This window comes from Phyllobates terribilis, unplaced genomic scaffold, assembly GCF_046119375.1.
Source record: "Phyllobates terribilis strain yellow unplaced genomic scaffold, ASM4611937v1 Scaffold_35__1_contigs__length_13245226, whole genome shotgun sequence".
Taxonomy (NCBI): domain Eukaryota; kingdom Metazoa; phylum Chordata; class Amphibia; order Anura; family Dendrobatidae; genus Phyllobates; species Phyllobates terribilis.
The window spans coordinates 7,885,783-7,903,074 of NW_027362795.1; the positions used below are offsets into that span (position 1 = coordinate 7,885,783).

The 17,292-nt window shown below is 45.1% G+C and overlaps 1 protein-coding gene and 1 pseudogene across 1 annotated transcript in view; one reads left to right on the forward strand and one right to left on the reverse strand.

The window, feature by feature from the left end:
* Positions 1 to 17,292, reverse strand: part of LOC141182624 (uncharacterized) — a 207,475-nt gene that overhangs the window by 81,623 nt on the left and 108,560 nt on the right. The window lies entirely within an intron of this gene.
* Positions 1 to 17,292, forward strand: part of LOC141182703 (uncharacterized) — a 111,268-nt pseudogene that overhangs the window by 47,736 nt on the left and 46,240 nt on the right.

Sequence of the window (17,292 nt, forward strand, 5' to 3'; positions counted from 1 at the left end):
ATTTGAATTTTGGGGGTTGATACACTCCACTGCCAGGAAGGGATTAGTTTATTATCCCTTGTATCGTATCAATTACGTTGACACTATCTCTAGTCCTTTTCACCTTTATATCCCTCTATGTCTTTTTTCTTATATGTTAGTTTGTCCCAACGGTACTATTTAGTACATTATTTTAGTGTGTTTAGATTAAAAGTTAATTTTTAATGGGTAATTGTCTCTTCCGGTAGATAATCTTTATTTACCCTCTCTCCAACGTATGTTGGTTATTTTCTGGTATTTGGCCTCTCCACTCTTCCCTTAGACTATGGGACCTTGATTTCCAAATGAAATGCAAAATTCAACAGCATGGACCACTGAGCAACAGTCCAGGTCTTTTACTCCTTGGCCCAGGTAAGACGCTTCTGGCGTTGTCTATTGGTCATGAGGGGCTTGACACAAGCAATGCGACACTTGTAGCCCATGTCCTGGATACGTCTGTGTGTGGTGGCTCTTGAAGCAATGACTCCAGCAGCAGTCTACTCCCTGTGACTCTCCCCCCAAATTTTTGAATGGCCTATTCTTAACAATACTTTTATGGTTGCGGTTATCCCTGTTGCTTGTGCACCTTTTTCTACCACGCTCTTTCCTTCCACTCAACTTTCCATTAATATGCTTGGATACAGCACTCTGTGAACAGCCAGCTTCTTTAGCAATGACCTTTTGTGGCTTACCCTACTTGTGGAGTGTGTCAATGACTGCCTTCTGGACATCTGTCAAGTCAGCAGTCCTCCCCATGATTGTGGAGCCTACTGAAATAGACTAAGGGACCTTTTTAAACGCTTAGGAAGCCTTTGCAGATGTTTTTTGTTAATTATTTTAATTTACTGAGATAATGACTTTTGTGTTGTCATTGGCTGTAAGCCATAATCATCAACATTAACAGAAATAAACACTGGAAATAGATCATTTCCGTTTGTAATGACTCTATATAATGAGTTTCACTTTTTGTATTGAAAAACTGAAATAAACTTTTTGATGATATTCTAATTTAGTGAAAAGAACTTGTATATACCATGAGGCATTATCTGGTCCTATTTAATGTATCAGTGTATTTTTTATCTATATATCAGGGTTAACTAGGGTTTTTCAGGGACAGCCACCAGTAAGCGGGGACGCCATTGACATTCCTTAGTGTGCTAACCTCCGCGGCTAGACAGTATCACCTTTGTTTAGGTGCGGGATAGAGTACGATAGTGACTGTGTTACGCACACGCCCGGACTGACTGGCGTGAGCATGATTAGTGATCCCACTGGACCATAAACTGAGGAGTGCCTGGAGGGGCGTAACTAAGTATCATCCCGGTCCGACCAAAGTCGCACGGCGGCTCAATCGACTCCGTGAACCAGGTAGGAACCGAGCTGAGGGACCAGGTGCTACTCCAGGTCAGACCCCGGTCACAGCTGTTGACCCACACCGGGGAATGCAGGAACAGGCAGGTTAGGCTGGTATGCAGACAGGTGGGTATTGGCAGGCATGGCTGGTATGCAGACAGGTGGGTACTGGCAAGCATGGCTGGTGTGCAGACAGGGGGGTACTGGCAGGCATGGCTGGTGTGCAGACAGGGGGGTACTGGCAGGCACGGCTGGTGTGCAGACTGTTATGTTCTGCTACCAGAGCTAAGGAAAGAGAGGAGATCTGTCCCTACGATAGAACTCAGCTTAATCCCTACGATGTAACAGGGAACCTGATCCTGTGATCAGACCTGCTAAAGTCCTAAGCTAGTCTGTACGCAGACCTATAGATGTGGGGAAGGAATCCCTACAAGTACTAAGGACTGGGAGGAATATGGGACACCTCCTAACAGAAATAGTAGCAGACAGACGAACAAACAAAATATATAGAACATAGAGGTCAGTAGACCAAGCAAACTAACAGAGCAAGACACAGAGCACAGGCTAGCTAGAAAGTAGATATACAATGAAGTCCAGCAAAGCCAGAAGGGCGGAGCAGGATTAAATAGGCCAACAAGGTCATGTGACCAGCAAAGGAAAAAAAAACTAAGAGCAAGGTTCTAACAGTACCCCCCCTTCTAAGAGGATCCTCCGGATCCCCTAGGACCAGGCTTATCAGGAAATCTCCTGTGAAACGCTCTGATAAGTCTGGACGCGGAAACATCATCCGACCTCACCCAAGAGTTATCCTCGGGACCGAAACCTTTCCAGGCCACAAGATACTGCAAACTACCTCTATACCGTCTAGAGTTAAGGATGCGAGAAATTTCATATTCCCCGTCCTCCACCACCGGAGGAACAGAGGCAGAGGCGTCACAATCCGATACAACAGCTTTTTTCAACAGAGAGACATGAAATACCGGATTACCTCCAACCTAACAGCAGATTGGTTGACAACCTGAAGCACCTTAAAGGGCCCTATAAACTTGGGACACAATTTCTTTGAAGGAATCCTCAACCGCAGATTCCTAGAGGACAACCAAACCATGTCACCAACAGCGAACAAAACCTCCTGTCGTTTCCTATCAAAGTAGTCTTTAGATTTTCTGTTGGCCTCCTGAAGATTACCACGCACATCCGTCCAAACTCTCTCCAAATCACCGGAAAAATTCTCCTCCTCAGGCACGGCAGATCCCAACTTGGAGAACGACCCAAACGACGGATGTCTCCCAGAACAACAAAAAAAAGGCGAACAACCAGCAGAAGAAGATGTATGATTGTTCAGAGCAAATTCAGCAAGTGGCAGAAACTCAGACCACCCCTCTTGATTGTCTGCCACAAAACAACGCAAGAACTGCTCAACATCCTGGTTTTTCCTTTCTGTCTGGCCATTAGATTCAGGATGATATCCGGATGAGAACGACAAATGAACTCCCAACCTATCACAAAAGGCACGCCAAAAACGAGCCACGAACTGAGGACCCCTATCAGAAACAATGTCAGTAGGAACGCCATGAAGTCTGACAATTTCCTTGACAAAGGCCTTAGCGAGAGTTTTAGCGCAGGGCAGTTTGACGAAAGGAACCAAGTGACACATCTTGCTAAAACGGTCCACGACCACCCAGATGACAGTAAAACCCTCAGAGGGGGGAAGGTCAGTTATAAAGTCCATAGCCAAATGTGTCCAAGGAGCACTGGGAACCTCCAAAGGACAAAGCAACCCCGCAGCAGGAGTATGTGAGGACTTAGATCTAGCACATATAGTACATTGACGCACCCACTTAATGACTTCCTTCTGCCATCCAGGCCACCAAAAACTGCGACCCACCAGTCTCTTGGTCTCAGAGATTCCGGGATGACCTGCCAACCGAGATTCGTGACACTCAACAAACAAATCTCTCCTAAAGGTCCCAGGCACAAACAACCTCCCATGAGGAGTATTAGAAGGGGCATTCTCCTGTGCTTTAAGAATCTCATTTTCCAAAACGGAGTCCAAAGCAGCTATCACAACACCTTCTTGTAAAATGTTCTCCTCTTTCTCAGCACCGACTATGGGAGAAAAACTGCGAGACAAGGCATCCGCCTTAACATTCTTAGTACCAGGGATGTAAGTAACGGAGAAATTAAACCGCGAGAAAAACAGTGCCCACCTAGCCTGACGGGCATTCAGGCGCTTGGCAGCATCAAGATATATCAGATTTTTATGATCCGTAAGAACCTGAACGGGAAATTCCGCACCTTCCAAGAAGTGGCGCCAGTGTTCAAATGCGAGTTTAATAGCCAATAATTCCCGATTACCAATATCGTAATTCAGTTCAGTCTCCGAAAATTTTTTTGAAAAAAAGGCACAGGGATGTAATCCATCCCCGTTATCCTGAGACAATACTGCGCCAACCCCCACAGAGGAAGCATCAACCTCAACCAAAAACGGCCTAGTAACATCAGGCTGCATAAGGATGGGAGCAGAGGTGAACTTCTCCTTGAGATACACAAAAGCTTCAATGGCCTCAGAAGACCACTGAACCGCATCAGCACCTTTCCTGGTGAGATCAGTCAGAGGTTTGACAATACTAGAAATTTTTTTTATGAATTTTCTATAGTAATTGGCGAAACCCAAAAACCTCTGTATCGATTTCAAACCAATAGGCCTAGGCCATTCCTGCACAGCCTGAACCTTAACCGGATCCATCTCAAAACCTTTGCTGGAGATAATGTAGCCCAAAAAACTAATTCTCTGTACAGCGAACTCACATTTCTCCAGCTTAGCAAAAAGCGAATTGTCCATTAATAACTGTAATACCTCACGCACGCTCCGCCAATGAGACTCCAGATCCGGCGAATAAATCAAAATGTCATCCAAATACACAACCACATTTTTACCGATCAAAGGTCTAAGGATGTCATTAATCAGATTCTGAAAAAATGCAGGAGCATTAGTAAGACCAAAAGGCATAACCAGATTCTCAAAATGACCCACAGGAGTGTTAAAAGCAGTCTTCCATTCGTCACCCTCCTTCATGCGCAACAGATTGTATGCCCCCTTAAGGTCAATTTTAGAGAACCACTTGGCCCCCATTAACTGGTTAACCCCTTAATAACATCTGACGTACTAATACGCGTCTGTGCCCTGGGACTTAAGACCCAGACCCGTATTAGTACGTCATCGCGATCGCGCGCGCACACAGGCTGTGCGGGCGCGATCGCCGCCGGGTGTCAGCTGATAGTACCGGGTGTCAGCTGTGACAATGTGCAGGGAGCGGTCACGCACCGCTCCCAGCACATTAACCCCCGCGATGCTGCGATCGAAGTCGATCGAAGTCGATCGCGGCATTGCGGGGGCAAGGGGAGGTGATCGGCGATACTCACCTCCTCTTCCGGCTTCCAGCGCAGTCTGCAAAGGCTTCCTGGGTGTTGCCATGACGACCCGATGTCGTCATGACAACATCCGGGTCACCAGAGAGCAGGAAGATTGCTTGGACATGCGCAGTGCATCTCCAAGCAATCTTCACACTGTGCACTACTGACAGCCTTCATGGCATAGGGATGGTGCTCCATTCCTGTGCCATGCAGGCGATCAGAAAAAAAAAAGTGAAAGTCCCAGAGTGGGACAAAGTAATAAAGTGTATAAACTGTGTGAAAGTGGAAAAAAAAAAAAAAAAAAATGTGCAAAAATATTATAAAAAAATAAAAAAAATAATACACCAAAAATAAAAATATAATGTACCCATCAATAAATATTATTATAAAAAAAATAAAAAAAAAACAATAAAAGTACACATATTTGGTATCGCCGCGTCCGGAACAACCTGACCTATAAAACTGTCCCACTAGTTAACCCCTTCAGTGAACACGGTAAAAAAAAAAAAAAAAAAAAAACCAAGCAAAAAACAATGCTTTATCACCATACCGCCAAACAAAAAGTGGAATAACACGCGATCAAAAAGACGCATATAAATAAAAATGATACCGCTGAAAACGTCATCTCGTCCCGCAAAAAACAAGCCGCCATATAGCTCCATCAGCCGAAAAATAAAAAAGTTATAGCTCTCAGAATAAAGCGATACTAAAAAATATTTTTTTCTATAAAATAGCTTTTATTGTGTATAAGCGCCAAAACATAGAAAAATGATACAAATGTGGTACCGCTGTAAACGTACTGACCCGAAGAGTAAAGCTGCCTCATCAATTTTACCACACGCGGAACAGAATAAAAAAAAAAAAAAAAAAACAATTCCTGAATTGTTGGTTTTTGTTTATTCTGCCTCCCAAAAATCGGAATAGAAAGCGATCAAAAAATGTCACGTGCCTGAAAATGGCACCAATAACAACGTCAAGTCATCCCGCAAAAAACGAGCCGTCACATGACTGTATGCCAAAATCTGGAAAAATTATAGCTCTCAAAATATGGCGATGCAAAAACTAGATTTTACAAAAAATGCGTCTTTTAGTGTGTGACAGCTGTCAGTCCTAAAAACCCCATATGATTCTGGCATTGCTGTAATCACACCGACCCGAAGAATAAAGTCGTCTAATCACTTATACCGCACAAGGAACGGCGTCAAAAATAAACTCTTGAGTTAGGATTGGGCTAGGGTTAGGGCTGGGTTTGGGGCTAGGGTTGTGCTGGGGCTAGGGTTGTGCTGGGGCTAGGGTTGTGCTGGGGCTAGGGTTGTGCTGGGGCTAGGGTTGTGCTAGGGTTAGGGCTGGGGTTGGGATTTTTTTCAAAAGTAAGAAAAAAAGATGACGATATGGCGACTAGTGTTGAGAGCAAGTGCTCGCTACTTGAGTTTGCATCGGGTGCTCTGGTATGCATTTAGTATCGTGGGTATTTGAGTGACATGCTCGAGTCTCTGCCCCATATGCTTCGCGGCCAAAAAACTTTACGGGGATTGCCTGCCATGCACGAGCGATCCCCGCATGTTTTTTTTTGGGTGTCTAATAACCGTGAAACATGCGGAGCAGGGACTCGAGCATGTCACTCGAGCACACGCTGTACATGGTGCATACCTGAGTACCCGATGCAAACTCAAGTAGCGAGCACTTGCGCTCAAGAATAATGAAAACTTATTCAATATGATGACCTAACGTAAACAAATAATGTGCCGTACCTCTGGGTTCAAAATGTTCACTATACACCTTAATAAAATCTTTGAGGGGTATAGTTTCCAAAATGGGGACACTTGTGGTGGAGCTCCACTGTTTAGGCACATCACGGGCTCTCCAAACGCGACATGGTGTCCGCTAACAAATTGAATGGAAAATCGGCTCAAATTGTTAGCGGACGCCATGTTGCGTTTGGAGAGCCCCTGTGTGTCCAAACATTGGAGCTCCCCCACAACTGACCCCATTTTGGAAACTAGACCCCCCAAGGCACCTATCTAGATGCATAGTGAGCACTTAGAACCCCCAGGTGCTTCACAAATTGATTCGTAAAAATGAAAAAGTGAAAATAAAACACTTTTTCATTTTTATGAATTAATTTGTGAAGCACCTAGGGGTTCCAAGTGCTCACTATGCATCTAGATAGGTGCCTTGGGGGGTCTAGTTTCCAAAATGGGGTCACTTGTGGGGGAGCTCCAATGTTTGGGCACACAGGGACTCTCTAAATGCAACATGGTATCCGCTAACAAATTGAATGGAAAATCGGCTCAAATTGTTAGCGGACGCCACATTGCGTTTGGAGAGCCCCTCTGTGCCCAAACTTTGGAGCTCCCCCACAAGTGACCCCATTTTGGAAACTAGACCCCCCAAGGCACCTTTCTAGATGCATAGTGAGCACTTGGAACCCCCAGGTGCTTCACAAATTGATTCGTAAAAATGAAAAAGTGAAAAAAAAAACACTTTTTCATTTTTATGAATCAATTTGTGAAGCACCTGGGGTTCCAAGTGCTCACTATGAATCTAGATAGGTGCCTTGGGGGGTCTAGTTTCCAAAATGGGGTCACTTGTGGGGGAGCTCCAATGTTTGGGCACACAGGGACTCTCCAAATGCAACATGATATCCGCTAACAAATTGTCGGCTCAAATTGTTAGCGGATATCATGTTGCATTTGGAGAGTCCCTGTGTGCCCAAACATTGAAGCTCCTCCACAAGTGACCCCATTTTGGAAACTAGACCCCCCAAGGCACCTATCTAGATGCATAGTGAGCACTTGGAACCCCTAGGTGCTTCACAAATTAATTCGTAAAAATGAAAAAGTGTTTTTTTTTTCACTTTTTCATTATTACGAATCAATTTGTGAAGCACCTGGGGGTTCCAAGTGCTCACTATGCATCTAGAAAGGTGCCTTGGGGGGTCTAGTTTCCAAAATGGGGTCACTTGTGGGGGAGCTCCAAAGTTTGGGCACAGAGGGGCTCTCCAAACGCAATGTGGCGTCCGCTAACAATTTGAGCCGATTTTCCATTCAATTTGTTAGCGGATACCATGTTGCATTTAGAGAGTCCCTGTGTGCCCAAACATTGGAGCTCCCCCACAAGTGACCCCATTTTGGAAACTAGACCCCCCAAGGCACCTATCTAGATGCATAGTGAGCACTTGGAACCCCTAGGTGCTTCACAAATTGATTCGTAAAAATGAAAAAGTGTTTTTTTTTTCACTTTTTCATTATTACGAATCAATTTGTGAAGCACCTGGGGGTTCCAAGTGCTCACTATGCATCTAGAAAGGTGCCTTGGGGGGTCTAGTTTCCAAAATGGGGTCACTTGTGGGGGAGCTCCAAAGTTTGGGCACAGAGAAGCTCTCCAAACGCAATGTGGCGTCCGCTAACAATTTGAGCCGATTTTCCATTCAATTTGTTAGCGGATACCATGTTGCATTTAGAGAGTCCCTGTGTGCCCAAACATCGGAGCTCTCCCACAAGTGACCCCATTTTGGAAACTAGACCCCCCAAGGCACCTATCTAGATGCATAGTGAGCAGTTGGCACCCCCAGGTGCTTCACAAATTGATTCATAAAAATGAAAAAGTGTTTTTTTTTTCACTTTTTCATTGTTACGAATCAATTTGTGAAGCACCTGGGGGTTCCAAGTGCTCACTATGCATCTAGATAGGTGCCTTGGGGGTTCTAGTTTCCAAAATGGGGTCACTTGTGGGGGAGCTCCAATGTTTGGGCACACAGGGACTCTCTAAATGCAACATGGTGTCCTCTAACAAATTTAACGGAAAATCGGCTCAAATTGTTAGCGACACCATGTTGCGTTTGGAGAAACACAACATGGCGTCCGCTAATTATTCAAGCAAATTTTACAATCAAAAAGTCAAATAGCGCTCCTTCCCTTCCGAGCCCTGCCGTGCGCCCAAACAGTATTTTTTCCCCAAATATTGGGTATCTGCGTGCCCAGGGGAAATTGCACAACAAATTTTGGGGTCCATTTTTTCTTGTTACCCCTGTGAAAATAGAAAAAATTGGGTCTAAATTAACATTTTTGTGAAAAAAGTTAAATGTTCATTTTTTTCTTCCACATTCAAAAAATTCCTGTGAAGCACCTGAAGGGTTAATAAAGTTCTTGAATGTGGTTTTGAGCACCTTGAGGGGTGCAGTTTTTAGAATGGTGTCACTTTTGGGTATTTTCTGTCATAAAGACCTCTCAAAGTGACTTCAAATGTGATGTGGTCCCTAAAAAAATGGTTTTGTAAATTTTGTTGGAAAAATGAGAAATCGCTGGTCAACTTTTAACCCTTATAGCTCCCTAACAAAAAAAAATTTTGGTTCCAAAATTGTGCTGATGTAAAGTAGACATGTGGGAAATGTTATTTATTAACTCTTTTGTGTGACATATCGCTCTGATTTCAGGGCTTAAAAATTCAAATTTTGAAAATTGCAAAATTTTCAAAATTTTCGCCAAATTTCCGTTTTTTTCACAAATAAACGCAAGTGATATCGAAGAAATTTTTCCACAATCATGAAGTACAATATGTCACGAAAAAACAATCTCAGAATCAGGGGGATCCGTTGAAGCGTTCGAGAGTAATTACCTCATAAAGTGACAGTGGTCAGAATTGTAAAAATTGGCCCGGTCATTAACGTGCAAACCACCCGCGGGGCTTAAGGGGTTAAACAGATCAGGAATCAATGGCAGTGGGTAAGGATTGCGTACAGTAATTTTGTTAATCTCACGAAAATCCAGACAAGGACGTAAACCGCCGTCCTTTTTTTTTACAAAAAAAAATCCAACCGCCACAGGAGACTTAGAGGGCCTAATGTGACCGGCGGCCAAACTTGTCTGAATGTATTCCTCCAAAGCCTTCCTCTCAGGAATAGTAAGGTTAAATAAACGACTTTTAGGAAGAGTCGCTCCAGGGACAAATTCAATAGAACAATCATAGTCTCTATGGGGAGGCAAAACCTGCGATTCCTTCTCAGAAAAAACTCTCCAAAAATCCTGAATAGGAACAGGCAATTCTCCCCTATCCAAAGCTGCAATACGCCCATTACAACACTTGTCATAACATTTATGGCTCCAGGATTTAATTTCACTGGTAGACCAATCCAGTACAGGATTGTGAAATTTTAACCAGGGTAATCCCAATATTACTGGAGAAGGCAAGTTATTCAACACTACCAAATCCAATTTCTCATGGTGAACACCATTAATAGTGAGAGGAAATTCACAGACCTTGAGAGTAATATTCTTCAAAGGGGAACCATCCACAGAAACCACAGCAATGGGGGATGATAAAGGTTCAGGTTTTAAATTGAGTCTTTCCACGAATCCCCCATCAATAACATTCAGAGTAGACCCACAATCGACAAACACCCGAAATTCCATTAATTTTTCCTGAGCAATCGTGGAAGCAGCTAAAAATACACCCTTGGAATTTAAACAGGCAATACGGGCATGACTGACCATTTTTTTTTTTTCTTTCTTCATACGAAGCTCACAGCCTTTAATCAAATGACCAGATTTTCCACAATAGAAACACAAGCCTTCAAAAAATCGACGGTCTTTTTCTTGAGAGCGAGGTGCCACCGATCCAATCTCCATCGGTTCACCACTGTTAGTACATACATTCTCATAACCAGAAACTGACATAGTAGAGGATTTGCTCTCATTAACCCTTGCACGCAGTCTTCTATCCACCCGTATAGCTAATTGCATAGCCTGTTGCAAATCTTCAGGTGTAGGATAAGCAATTAGCAGGTCTTTAACCCTTTCACTGAGCCCAGCAAGAAATAGACCCTGTTTGAGTGGACCAACGACGGAAATGAGTGCAATATTTTTCCACATTACCTGATCCTTGTTTTAAACGTCTCAACTCAGTCTCAGCTGATGCGACACGGTCAGGATCATCATATAATAGTCCCAAAGCAGAAAAAAAACTATCCACTGATCTGAAGCATGTATCACTAGGTTGCAAAGAAAAGGCCCACTCCTGAGGCTCTTTGCGCAAAAGTGACATTATGAACCCTACGCGCTGGGATTCATCCCCAGAGGACTTAGGTCTCAAACGAAAATACAATAAGCAAGCATTTTTGAATGAAAAAAATTCTCGGTGTTCACCAAAAAATAAATCCGGCAAACATACCTTAGGCTCCAAGAAATGTGCTCCAGGACAGTTACTCACGTGCTGACGGAGCTCGGCCACCTCCAGAGAGAGTCCCTGCAGGCGATGAACCAAATCCTGAACCGACACCATGATGGAACAGAAAAATCTTTCCTTAGAGAATTTGCGGGCTGGACTTACTGTTATGTTCTGCTACCAGAGCTAAGGAAAGAGAGGAGATCTGTCCCTACGATAGAACTCAGCTTAATCCCTACGATGTAACAGGGAACCTGATCCTGTGATCAGACCTGCTAAAGTCCTAAGCTAGTCTGTACGCAGACCTATAGATGTGGGGAAGGAATCCCTACAAGTACTAAGGACTGGGAGGAATATGGGACACCTCCTAACAGAAATAGTAGCAGACAGACGAACAAACAAAATATATAGAACATAGAGGTCAGTAGACCAAGCAAACTAACAGAGCAAGACACAGAGCACAGGCTAGCTAGAAAGTAGATATACAATGAAGTCCAGCAAAGCCAGAAGGGCGGAGCAGGATTAAATAGGCCAACAAGGTCATGTGACCAGCAAAGGAAAAAAAAACTAAGAGCAAGGTTCTAACACAGACAGGCAGATACTAGCAGGTAGGAGCGCAGGCTGGATAGGGACCAGTACAGACTGGGATACAGGAACCGAGCCGCAGGTGCGGTGGACAAGCAGAGCAGAACTGCAGGTGCAGTGAGCAAGCTGAGCAGAGCAAAACCGCAGGTGCAATGAGCAAGCGGAGCAGAGTGAAACCGCAGGTGCGGTGAGCAAGCAGAGCAAAACCACAGGTGCGGTGAGCAAGCAGAGCAGAGCGAAACCACAGGTGCGGTGAGCAAGCAGAGCAGAGCGAAACCACAGGTGCGGTGAGCAAGCAGAGCAGAGCGAAACCACAGGTGCGGTGAGCAAGCAGAGCAGAGCGAAACCACAGGTGCGGTGAGCAAGCAGAGCAGAGCGAAACCACAGGTGCGGTGAGCAAGCAGAGCAGAGCGAAACCGCAGGTGCGGTGAGCAAGCAGAGCAGAGAGAAACCGCAGGTGCGGTGGGCAAGCAGAGCAGAGCGAAACCGCAGGTGCGGTGAGCAGCAGAGCAGAACAAAGCAGAAGGTGCAGGCAGGCAGGACAGGGCTCTGTTCACATGGAACAGACTTGAAAATACAGGAAGATAGTTAGAACACAGGAGGTAGATACAGAGGCAGGGAAATGGGAAAAGCAGAACCAGATACACACAAGGTACTTACAATGAAGTAGCGAGTGGACACTAAACTCACAAACAGAAGTACAGAGACAACGAGTAGGAGTTAGGTACTGGTTCAGACACCTGCAGGAAAAGGAAAGGATCGGACATAGAGACAAACAGGTAACGGGCTAGGAGACAGTTCAGACAGGAACTGATACAGGAACAAGATACAGGAACGAGCCTGGGTACTCAGCCCCCAGGGTGGCGGAAACAGACTAGAAGTCACAGGTAACGGCCCTGGGTATTCAGCCCCCAGGGTGGCGGAAACAGACTAGATTCAGGACAGGACCTGGCAACTCACAGTTGTACAGAACACACTGTAAGGAAGTGTTGCTCAGGCCCCTCCTACTGGGTGGAGGGGGTTTAAGTATCCAGTGACTCGCAGCAATAGGCTGGGAACACATTAGGACTGCCCACACTGTAGCTTTAAGAATCAGGAAGTAACAGCGCCGCCGCCCTAAGCCAGCAGACAAGAGACATACAAACAGCATGTACTGGAGCAAAGTGTGCAGCCTGGACTGATAGGTAAGATTGCGGTCCTGCATGATGGGAGGTGGTAAGCCATGCAAGCACGCCGCCAGAAATGTTACAGACTCTATCAATTATTCAGCAACATCATTGTTTACTGTATAGGGTAATAAAGTATAATAAAGTGGTTAAGGACGTGACTTAACTAACATTGTGCAGTGAGTCTGTTTTCCTCATAGTGACGGATATTTCTTGTTGCAAACACTGATATTATTTTTCACGTTAAACCTTTCTTTAAACTTTTTGAAACAATTTTCATTAGTGCGATCATACAACATACAAGCCTCTGATTGCTCCGGTGATGCACTGTACTACTGTAGTGCCGTGTATTATCACTGCCTGTCCGTGTAATACTAACAGTCCCATACACATGAGATAAGTGTTGGCTGAACGGTCATTTGGCAGGTGGCTATCTCTCCCGACTCCCCCATACACACAATTATTCCAATTTTTCTGCGGTCTATATGAGAGAGTCAACTCCAGACTCTTCTAGGATTATCTACAGGAATAACAAACAGAATAGCTTCTGAAATTCAGGATGCCAGATTCTTCTCTGCCCTGACATGATTTGTCAGGAGGACCCCAAATACATTATATAGTCGACCAAACCCCCAAAATCAGTGCTTACATGCAACTTTAACCTAATTATTATTATTTATTATTATAGCACCATTTATTCCATGGCGGTTTACATGTGAAAAGGGGTATACATAGCAAATACACTTAAAATAATCTTGAACAAAGCGAATCAGCGACTGGTACAGGAGGAGAGAGGATCCTGCCTGCGAGGGCTCACAATCTACAAGGGAGGGGTGAGGATACAGTAGGTGGGGGTAGAGCTGGTCGTGCAGCGGTATGGTGGGAGCGGTGGTTACTGCAGATTGTACGCTTGTCGGAAGAGGTGGTTCTTCAGGTTCCTTTTGAAGGTTTCCACGGTAGGCGACAGTCTGATATGTTGGGGTAGAGAGTTCCAGAGTAGGTGAGATGCACTGGAGCAATCTTGTATATGATTGTGGGAGGTGGAGATAAGAGGGGAGTAGAGAAGGAGATCTTGTGATGATCAGAGGTTGCGGCTAGGTAAGTACCGGGAGACTAGGTCACAGATGTATGGAGGAGACAGGTTGTGGATGGCTTTGTATGCCAAGGTTAGGGTCTTGAACTTGAGTCTCTGAGTAATGGGGAGCCAGTGAAGAGATTGACAGAAAGGAGAGGCAGGGAATAGCGGGGGGACAGGTGGATTAGTCGAGCAGCAGAGTTTAGGATAGATTGGAGGGGTGCGAGAGTGTTGGAAGGGAGGCCACAGAGCAGGAGGTTGCAGTAGTCGAGGTGGGAGATGATGAGGGTATGCACTATTGTTTTTGTAGAGTCTTTGCTGTGGAATGTGCGGATCCGGGAGATATTTCTGAGTTGGAGTCGGCAGAAAGTGGAGAGGGCTTGGATATGTGGTTTGAAGGAGAGATCAGAGTCCTGGGTTACACCGAGGCAGCGAGATTGTGTTACTGGGGAGAGTGGGCAGTCATTCACTTTGATGGATAGGTCAGATGGGGGGGTTGAGTGAGGTGGGGGAAAGATGATGAATTCAGTTTCTCGATGTTAAGCTTTAGAAATCTGGCAGAGAAGAAGGATGAAATAGCAGACAGACATTGTGGGATTTTGGTTAGCAAGGAGGAGATATCGGGTCCAGAGAGGTAGATCCGCATGTCATCAGCATAGAGGTGATACTGAAAGCCATGAGACTCTATGAGCTGTCCCAGGCCAAAGGTGTAGATGGAGAAGAGCAGGGATCCTAGGACTGAACCTTGGGGGTCACCGACAGATAGGGGGTGAGATGAGGAGGTGGTGTGTGAGTGGGAGACGTTGAATGTCCAGTCTGTTAGGTATGAAGAGATCCAAAATAGGGCCAAGTCTGTGATGCCAAGAGAAGAGAGAGTCTGTAGTAAGAGGGAATGGTCTTTTAACATCCCCATAATATGTATGGGGATGTTAAAAGGTAACTTATTGGACGTTACCTCTGGCCTGGCCTAATAGACTTTCGTACATTGCAGGCCCAGACACCATTATTAGGCATTTAAGTATCGGAATAACTAGGCAGCCCCATACTATCGAGTATTTAGGGGAAGAGGGGCATTGAGCCGAACTCTGTCAAACTTTCTGAGATGCCATGTTTGCTTTTGACGTCAACAAGTGGTTAAACTGGCAGGGTTTATGTTGTTGCAGCTGCACCTGTGCCATCCTAGCGGTGTACATCTGTGTTCGGTGCCCAATTTCTCATTAAACAAATGTTTAATGTTTTCAAAAATAAGAAAATGTGTCTTATGCTTTTTTTCTTTTTGCAAGAATTTTAGTGCCAGTTTTATTTTGAAACTTTTTTATTTCTTCTTTTTTTCTGGTGTTTTTCTTCTAAGGCCATAAATAAACCCCATAAAACACTGTACATGGAGACTTTGGTGTCAAATAATTTCTGTGGTGTTTGTGCAAACAAAAAAGCTTTTATAAAAGCCTCAAACTTCTGTGTGTGAATCAGACCTGAGCTCTAACTTGTTAGAAGATGACAGTCTGGGGAAGATGGGAAACATTCATATAGACCAGGGGTCCTCAAACTACGGCTCGCGGGCCACATGCGGCCCGCGGAGGACTTTTATCCGGCCCGCCGGGCTATGGGCGGAGGAGAGAGGAACGGTGCCATTGCCCTCCCTTCCCCCCGCTTGCTCAGGTCCCCGGCAGGCGGATACTTACCTCTCCTCGTGCCTCCGCAGATCCGCTGTCTTCCTGCTCTGCACTTCCTGTGACGTCTCAGGTCAGAGGGCGCGGTGACGTCTTTACACCGCGCCCTCCCGAGTGCCGTCACAGGCAGCGCTGAGCGGGAAGACGCCGCCGCGACGCTGGAGTCCAGACCAGAGCAGCGGCAGCAAGTGAGAAGTGAGGTGAGTATTGGATTTTTTTTTTTTTTTAATGTATGGAGGCATAGGTCATTATATGGGGGGGGTGACATCCTGCATGGGGCATTATATGGGGGGGGTGACATGCTGCATGTGGCATTATATGGGGGGTGACATGCTGCATGTGGCATTATATGGGGGGGTGACATGCTGCATGTGGCATTATATGGGAGGGTGACATGCTGCATGGGGCATTATATGGGGAGTGACATGCTGCATGGGGCATTATATGGGGGGTGACATGCTGCATGGGGCATTATATGGGGGGCGGGGTGACATGCTGCATGGGGCATTATAAAGACAGGGGAGTGATATCCTGCATGGGGCATTATATGGGGGGGATGACATGCTGCATGGGGCATTATATGGGGGGATGACATGCTGCATGGGGCATTATATGGGGGGGTGACATGCTGCATGGGGCATTATATGGGGGGTGACATCCTGCATTGGGCATTATATGGGGGTGACATCCTGCATGGGGCATTATATGGGGGGAAAGGGACATCCTGCATGGGGCATAATATGGGGGGGTGACATGCTGCATGGGGCATAATATGGGGGTGGTGAAATGCTGCATAGGGCATAATATGGGGGGGGTGACATGCTGCATGAGGCATTATATGGGGGGGGGTGACATGCTGCATGGGGCATTATATGGGGGGTGGCATCCGGCATGGGGCATTATAAGGGGGGGAACAGCCTGCATGGGGCATTATAAGAGGTGGAACAGCCTGCCTATTGGGAACATTTACCTGCCTATTGAGGACCTATGCTGCCTATTGGGGATATTTACCTGCCTATTGGGTACATTTACCTGCCTATTGGGGTCATTTACCTGCCTATTGGGGTCATTTACCTGCCTATTGGGTACAGTTACCTACCTATTGAAATACCAGTTTATCTAACTTTACTTGTTCTTCATTTTAAATATTGTATTTGTTCCTGTATTGTTTTTTTTTACTACAAAATAAGATATGTGCAGTGTGCATAGGAATTTGTTCATAGTTTTTTTTTTAAAACTATATTCCGGCCCTCCAATGGTCTGAGGGACCGTGAACTGGCCCCCTGTTTAAAACGTTTGAGGACCCCTGATATAGACGGCCTGTGGAGATGTAGTCAGTGACGGACTCTGGCCAAATATGGTTCTAGAGCCTTAGTAAAAGATGAAGATGTCGTCCTCATCATGAAGTAGTTATTTCTCATGTTACGTGTAATTAATATCTCCTGCAGTATAGATAATGCCAATTCCAGTGTTGGTAAATGAGACGAGAATTAGCTTTATGGAAGATGAGTCTATGAGAAACGTATTCAGCTGCCGACTCCAAGGAAGAAACTGCTTGTTGTCTGTGGCCTAAAATATATAGGTTTTATTACTAGATGTAAAGAAGAAAACAAAATATTGTAAAATAATAAATCTCCTCATATGTTTCCCCTTATTATCTCCAGTAATTGTATTATTACACAGGATTTTTATGATGTTACATCGGCTCATCTCCTCATTCAGGTCTCTACAATATCAGATCCTCTCAGTGAAGATCTTCTATATAAGAGAATTTTCCTGATTTACCCATCAAAGATAGTTATGGACACAGACAAGATGGCGGAGAGGATATTACACCTCACCCTAG